Source organism: Chinchilla lanigera, unplaced genomic scaffold (genome assembly GCF_000276665.1).
Source record: "Chinchilla lanigera isolate Chin_1 unplaced genomic scaffold, ChiLan1.0 scaffold00099, whole genome shotgun sequence".
In the NCBI taxonomy this organism is placed as follows: domain Eukaryota; kingdom Metazoa; phylum Chordata; class Mammalia; order Rodentia; family Chinchillidae; genus Chinchilla; species Chinchilla lanigera.
The window spans coordinates 3,042,891-3,050,414 of record NW_004955500.1 but is presented as its reverse complement, the minus strand read 5'-3'; the positions used below and the strand labels follow the sequence as shown (position 1 = coordinate 3,050,414).

Sequence of the window (7,524 nt, the reverse complement as noted above, 5' to 3'; positions counted from 1 at the left end):
CGCTGTAGGCCAGAGCTGAGGCTGTGCTTTGCAGTCAGGCCCGTCACCTGTCGGGAGAGTACAAGATAGCTCACTAGTGAGGGTCTCTCCAGTGAGATTCGTGTGCAGCTACACGCAAAATTCCACTACACTACGGGATAGTAAATGGACATTCCAGAACACAGATGTGATCACAGCATCTTAAACTAATCATTAGACCGATGATTGCTGAGAATCAGTGATGCGTTTGTTTTAGACTCTAACTCATTGTTTATATTATGTTTTAGGTGGCACTAGATGGTGAATAACGTTTTCCCAATAAATTTATATAGCAGTCAAAAATTACACGCCCTCTGTGGACATTTTATAAGTGCATTTTATATCGCAATAAAAATTTTTTCTCTTCAAGTTGTGTGCATCTTATGTTTTCTACTAGAACTTGTTTTAGTGATTGGATAAGTTTGCGTAACCTGATACTTGGTGGTAGGTTAGAAATCGCGTTCGTGCGGTCATTTGCAGTCATTTATTAATCGGCCTGCCTGAGTCCAAAAGGGATTTTAAGTAGTTAGACACGTAGGCCCGACTGCACCTTTCCCGCTGTTGCAGTAATAGTGAAAATGCCATGTGTAGTTCCCTATGGAAGCACCTTAGTATTCTTTTTTTATTGGTATGTATTTGTTGTACATAATCATTACCTTTATCTTGGGGAACTGATAGATACGTATCACATTTTGATCATTTTTACTCCCCCTTTACCCGCCTGCCCTTGTCTCCCTTTCTCAGGACCCCTTCCCATCTCGTTTACCTTTCTATTTCCTGCCCTCTCTCTTACTTTGCTCTTTAAACTTACATTTCTGACACTAAATTCTTTTTTTGTTGTTTTTTGTTTGTTTAGTACCAGAAATCAAACTCGGGGCCTTGTGCTTGCCAGGCAGGCGCTTATGCCACTGAGCTATATCCCCGGCCCCCTGACACTAAACTCTTAAAAAGATACGCTGTTCATCAAAAAAGAGTGCAATCCTATGTATGCAGTTCAGTGTCAGATTGTTTTGGCAGGGGATATAGCAAAATACGTCTTTTATGAAAGTTGGAAAAAATTCCTTATAGGGCTGATTGTAAATTCCTTACAGGGCTGATTTTCAAAACACTTAAGTTCACTATGGCATTTCTGCTTAGAAAACTGTGATAATGCCTGAACAGTGCATTGTGAACTGTGGTACATATCCTTCTCAGTTTCCTTTGCTTACACAGCCAAACTGTGTTTCTTAGCTTCCTAATGACCAAGCTGTATTGGTAGCAAACTGGACCACACCTTTATACGTGTGTGGCCACCACTGAAGTAGCTGACTAAATCAGTATTGCAGCCATACTAAGGCATAAGAGACTACCCCCAGAATGTTTAAAACAACGGTAACCATTTCTCCCGAGTCCACTGTTGGCTTGGCTTGTTTTCATGGCAATAGGAGGAGGGAGAGGAGAGACGGAATTAGAGACAGAAGCAGTGTACAAGAGCTCTTAAGGCGTAGGTTTGGAGCGGACTCATCAGTTACTGCAATCAAAACGTTACAAGGCCAGGTCAGGGCTGGGGATTTAGCTCAGCGGCACAGCGCCTGCCTGGCAAGTGCGAGGTCGTGAGTTTGATTTCTGGTACCAGAAAAAAAAAAAAGCCAGGCCAGATATAAGGGTTGGGGAAACACTGATTTTTCATGGGAAGAATCCCTAAGCCATTTTGCAAAGGGCATGAACATAGGCAGGTGGAGAATTATAATTAACATAACGGACATGGGAAAGAAGTTACTTAACCTTTGGGGGCCTAATCTCTTCAACAAGGAGAGTAGAACCTACACTCTTCCTTTATTTGCATTTTATATGTATGCATTTGAATCACAATGGTTTAGCAGAATAGTTCTGAACATACAAAGTGATTATAATCAATACAAAGATAGAGACGTAATGTAGTGGTGAAGGTTACATCCATGCCAGATGCCTGAAAATCTGCACGCTGCTACTTGCTGCATAATTTTGGGCAAGTTGCTTTCTTCATCTATAAAATGTGGATAACAACTGCAGAAGTTGTAAGTTACTTCAGGTACTTCAAACAGGCTCATAAGTGGAACAGCTGTGGATGTAGCTCAGTGGTAAGGTACTTAACCTGGTATACATGAGGCCCCAGGTTAGTTCCTCAATGCCACCAAAAAATCAATACATAACCTTGCAAAAATTGTAAGTTTACATATTAATGTGTGTACTTTTTCTTTAAGGTGAGGCTCACATTCTGGGGAATCAGTAGAGTGGAGAACTGCACTGACTCCTGAAGAAATAATAACCCTGCCAGGAGGACAAGGGAGCTAAGGGCATTTTAAGAAACAGGTGTTTGTTTTTGTTTTTGATAGTAGAACTCGAACTCAGGACCTTGCACTTGCCAGGCAGGCACTGTGCCGTGGAGCTATATCTGTGGCTGCATTTCAAGACACAAGGATGAGCAGTATACACAAATACACAGCCATGTCATTTTCAAGAAATTCTAAGATGTTCAATTTGTTTGGGAGAAAAGCATATTTTAGGCATGCTAGCTAAAGGTAAGAGAAAAATCCAGTTGTGTGGATATTTGACATTCTACCTGGATAAGATAGTGTAGAAAGAAGGCCAAATACATGACTATTGTAAAATCATAAATAAAATGATAAAATCATAAATACACCATAGTGGGAGGAAGATAAGCGTTTAAAGGGAACTGAGGAATTGAGATGTAAAGGGAAAACCGGGAAGCTTTAAGAAGGAGGGAGTGGAATTCTATCCAAATTGAAAATAAACTCAAGACTTGGGAGAAGACAGAAATCCGGAGATAAATGCAGGAACCGGGGCCACTATTTTCCTAGGAGGATAGGCTGAGTCTGGAAGGAGCTATGAGTTAGTATGCATACGAATTGGTTTATCTATTTTCAATTCTTTGGGGTAGTCACCATGGTGCGTATATCCCAAATCATACGGTAATATAATCACATGCTGTGTCGTATGGTAATTCTATGTTTAATTTTTGGGAAAACTCAAACTTTTCCACAGCAGCTGCAACATTTTGCATTCCCATCAGCAATGTGGAAAGGTTCCAATTTCTCCATATTCTCGGTAACATTTACTTTCCGTTTGTGTTTTTGCTTTATTTTTAAATTAAATGAAATATAATTTAATGTTTTGTTTGACACTGGGTCTTGCAAAGTTACTAAATTGCCTAGGCTGGGCTTGAACTCGCAGTCCTCTTGCCTCATCCTCCCAGTGTCGGGATTACAGGCGTGCGCCACTGCACCTCACGTTTTTATTTTAAAATTTTATTATTGTAGCCATTCTAATGAATATAAAGTGATATATCACTGTGGCTTTGATTTGTCTTTCCCTAATGAATAATGACGTTAGGCATATTTTCATAAACTTAAAGGCTATTTGTATATCTTCCCTGGAAATATTTCTGTTCAATGCTTTGCTTATTTTTAAATTGGGTTACTTGTACTTTTATTATTGAACTGGAAGGATGCTTTATATATCCTGGATAATAGAGTCCTATCATACATCTGCTTTGCAAATATCCCATTCTGTGGGTTATCTTTTCACTTTTTGATCAAGCCTCTTGATGAAAGTTTTTAATTTTAATGAAGTCTAATTTATCCTTTTTTAAAGACTGTTTTTGGTGTCATATCTAAGAAACTTATTTAATCCAAAAGCAGAACTACTTACATCCTTGTTTTTTCTGAGGTATTTATCACTTTAACTCTTTTAGGCATTACATCATCTTAGTGTTAATTTTTTTGTATATTATGTGAGGCAGGGGCCCACCTTTATTCTTTTGCATTTTAATACCCACTTGTTTCAGCACTATGTATTTTGATGGTTTGTTTGTTTGAGACAGGGTCTCACTATGTAGTTCAGAGGGGCTTAGAACTCACTGTGTAGCTAGGCTGTCCTTGAACTCGCAGTCCTCCTGCTTCAGCCTCCAGAGTGCTGGGATTACAGGCATGTGCCACTGTACCTGGCTAGCACCAAGTATTTATTCTTATTCCACTGAATGGTCTTGGGAAATCAGCTGGCTGTACACACGAGTTGGCCTGTTCTTTGTATCTGCTCTCTGTATCTGTCACTTATTTATGTCTATCTTTATATACTGTCCTAATTACTGTAGTTTTGTAGATTTTGAAGTTAGGAATTGTGAATCTCTTAGTTTTGTCTGTGTGTGTATGTGTGTGTGGGGGGATGTGGTATGTATGTCCATTTGGATTTACTGCATTTCCAAAGGAATTTTGCTTATTAATACAAACACCAGCTAGGATTTTGCTAAGGATCACACCGAACCTGTATATTACTTTGGGAAATATTGCCACTGTAAAATTGTCCTCCAATCCACAAACATAGACGGGCTCATTTAATTTTATAAGTCTTGCACTTCTTTGATTACATTTATAAGTATTTTATTATTTTTGATTCTGTTGTAAATTAAATTTTCCTAGTTTTTTTCTGGCTTTTCATTGCTAAGGTACAGAAATGCAGTCCATGTTCATACATTTATCTTGTAGACTGCAACTTTTTTTTCCTGTTACCTCAAGTACTATTCCTCCCACGCATCTGTGCATAAATTCTGTAAGATTTATATCTAAGATGGGTCATCTAAAGACTCGGTTTTGAGTTCTTTCCCCTCATTTTATTTCTTCTCCCTATCACGCCCCCCCTTCATCCTTCTTTTTGGTTTGCCCCATAATCCTGGCTAAAATGTCCAGCACAACACTGGATAGAAAGGATGAGGGCAGACGCCTTGTGCTCCTGGTCTTCCGGGAAATGTTCTCAGTCTCATAATTAGATTCATCAACTGTGAGATTTTGCAGATACCCTTTATCAGACTGAACTAGTTACTATTACTACTTGATAAGTAATTTTTTTCCTAAAGAGTGCTGGATCTTGTCTAATGTATTCTCTGCATCTACTGACATAATATGTAATTCATTTTTAAAAATTCTGTTACAGTAGTAATTTACTGTCACTGATTTTTCTATGTTGAGTCAACCTTGCATTTCTAGAATAATTCTACCTGGTTTTAGTGTACAGTCCTTTTGTACTTGGTGTATAGTTCTTTTATATGGATTCAATTTGCTAGAATTTTTTGAAAGATCTTTATGCCTACTTCTGGCACTGCTTTTGAAACATCCCTTAAGTTTTGTTATATTTTTTATTCATTTTAAAGTGTTTTCTAATTTTTCTTGGGATTTCTTCTGGGCTAATTAGGAATTGTTCATATCTTTGTATTTTGAATCCTCCCAAATTTCCTTGTTACTAAATTCTGCTATCATTTTGCTATCATACTTCATACGATTTCAACCCTTTGAATTTTATTGGGACTTCTATTCTTTAGGGCCTGTAAACGGTACCTTATTCAATACATAGATCTTTCCAAATGTGTTTAAATTAGGTTTCTGAGAAGACTTTTTCTTGGGTTATCTGCGTAGTACCTAGAAACCATCCCAGGAACACAAGAGAGATTTGACTAAAAACAGAGGAGTGACTTTTAGATGTTATGATGGAGGCAGAGACGAGCGATGTAGCCAGGAGCTAAGAATACTGGCCTCTAGCAGAAGCCAGGAGATTCAAGGAATGTACCCTCACTGAGGTCCTAGTGGAAGTAGGGCACAGCTAACCATTGATTTTGGCCCAGTGACACTGACTTCTGGATATCCGAACTCAAAATCTGCAAGGGAATACATCTCTGTTGTTCTCAGCCACACATTTTTATAGCAGCAGAGGAGTGGATGTATCTGTTTCATGGATTAACATATGGATAGGTCCATCCTAAAGAACTATCCATGTGCACCTGATAAAAATGTGTTTTCTGTTATTGCTGGGCAGAGTATTCTATAGGTGCATTTTAGTTCTATTTAATTTACAGTAGTGTTCAAGTATTCTAATTTCCTGCAATCTTATAAAATCTAGTTCTATCCATTATGTGTGATATTGACATCTCCAAATATTATTGTTGAATTGGCTATATTCTCCTTAAATTTTCAGTCCTTGTTTTTCACATATTTTGATGTTCTGTATATATTTATGCTCTTCTTGAAGGATTAGCTTTTATCATTACAAAGAGTGCTTGTCTCTACAACAACTTTTTCAGTCTGTTTTGTCTGATGTTACTATAGCCACTCCAACTTTCACTGGTTACTGTTTGTGTGGTGTCTTTTTTACCATCCATTTTCTTTCACTCTCTTGTCTAAATCTAAAATACGTCTCCTATAGTCAGCATCTAGCTAAACTGTATTTTTGCTCATTATTTCTTCTTTGTTAAGTCTTTCTGTATCTTTTATTATTTCATGACCACGTTTCATGCTAATAACAAAGTTAGAAAAACTATTTTTTATTAGTACATATTTGTCATACATATCGATCACATTCACTGTGGGGAATTTGTACCTGTACAAATTTTGTCTTAATTCCTTTCCCCCCCATTTCCTTCCCCACTCCATTTGAAAAAGCTTTGTTCCCATTTTTTCCTTCTATTCTTTCCTTTTCCCTTCCTTCCTTTCCCCTCCCCTTTCCCTGGTATGTTTTTCTTCCTAGAGATTTAAGTTACCCTCTAATATTCTTTCATTTCAGCCTGAGGAAGTCATTGCTTTCTTTAAAGCAGATTCTTTTCACAACTCTTATTTAAGAAAAATTTGGAAATGTCTTAATTTACTCTTCCAGTTTTGAAAGGTACTTTGCTGGAATTATTGACACTCCTTAGCACTCTGAGTGTATGATCTGTCTCCTGATCTCTGTAGTTCCTGGTGAGAGATCAGCTATTCTTATTGAAAACAGTCACTTTCTTGATTCCTCTAAGATAGTTTAACCTTGATTGTGTATTAGGGTGTGGATTTGTGTTTAACCTATTGCAGTTAGCTGTTTGAATGGGATCTTTTCATTGCATTTGGAGTTTTTAGCCATTGTTTGTACAAATATTTTTTTCCTCCCTTCATTATATGTATGTTGGTAAGCTAGATGGTGTTGTGTGGTTCTCTGGGATTGTGTTTTCATGTTTTGTCTTTTTTGTCTGTTTTTCAAGTAATTTATTTTCAATTTCAAAGATTTTCTTTTCTGCCTGATTGTATCTGCAGGTGAGCCTTGTTAGTGAATTTTTCCATTCCAGTTACCATACTTTAAATGTCAGTATTTTAGTTTGATTCCTTTGTATAATTTCTATCTCTGGTAATATTCTCTAGTTGGTAGGACATCACTGGTTCTATAGATATGATTTCTCTTGCCTCTTTGAACATATTTAATGTATCTTAATGTCTGTTTGTAGTATATACAACACCTGGGACTCCTCCTATCTTCCACCAATGCTATGGCCGTATTTTCTTGTTTGTGTCTAGCGTATGTTTGTAGAAAGTAGGCATTTGAGTAGCACTGCAACTTGGAAGATTCTTCCCCCTTTATAGTTCAGGCTGGCCTCAAACTCACTGGTGACCCGCCTGCCTCAGCCTCCCCTATGTACACCACACACATAGGTTGCTGACTGCCTTAGGTGTTCCT

At 37.7% G+C, this 7,524-nt stretch overlaps 1 protein-coding gene across 1 annotated transcript in view; it reads left to right on the top strand.

Annotated features, from left to right (window-relative positions):
* Window positions 1-387, top strand: part of Twf1 (twinfilin actin binding protein 1) — a gene marked incomplete in the record, with an annotated part of 20,772 nt that extends 20,385 nt beyond the window's left edge. The window contains 1 exon segment of the mRNA XM_013505631.1: window positions 1-387.
* Window positions 388-7,524: the final 7,137 nt, after the last annotated feature.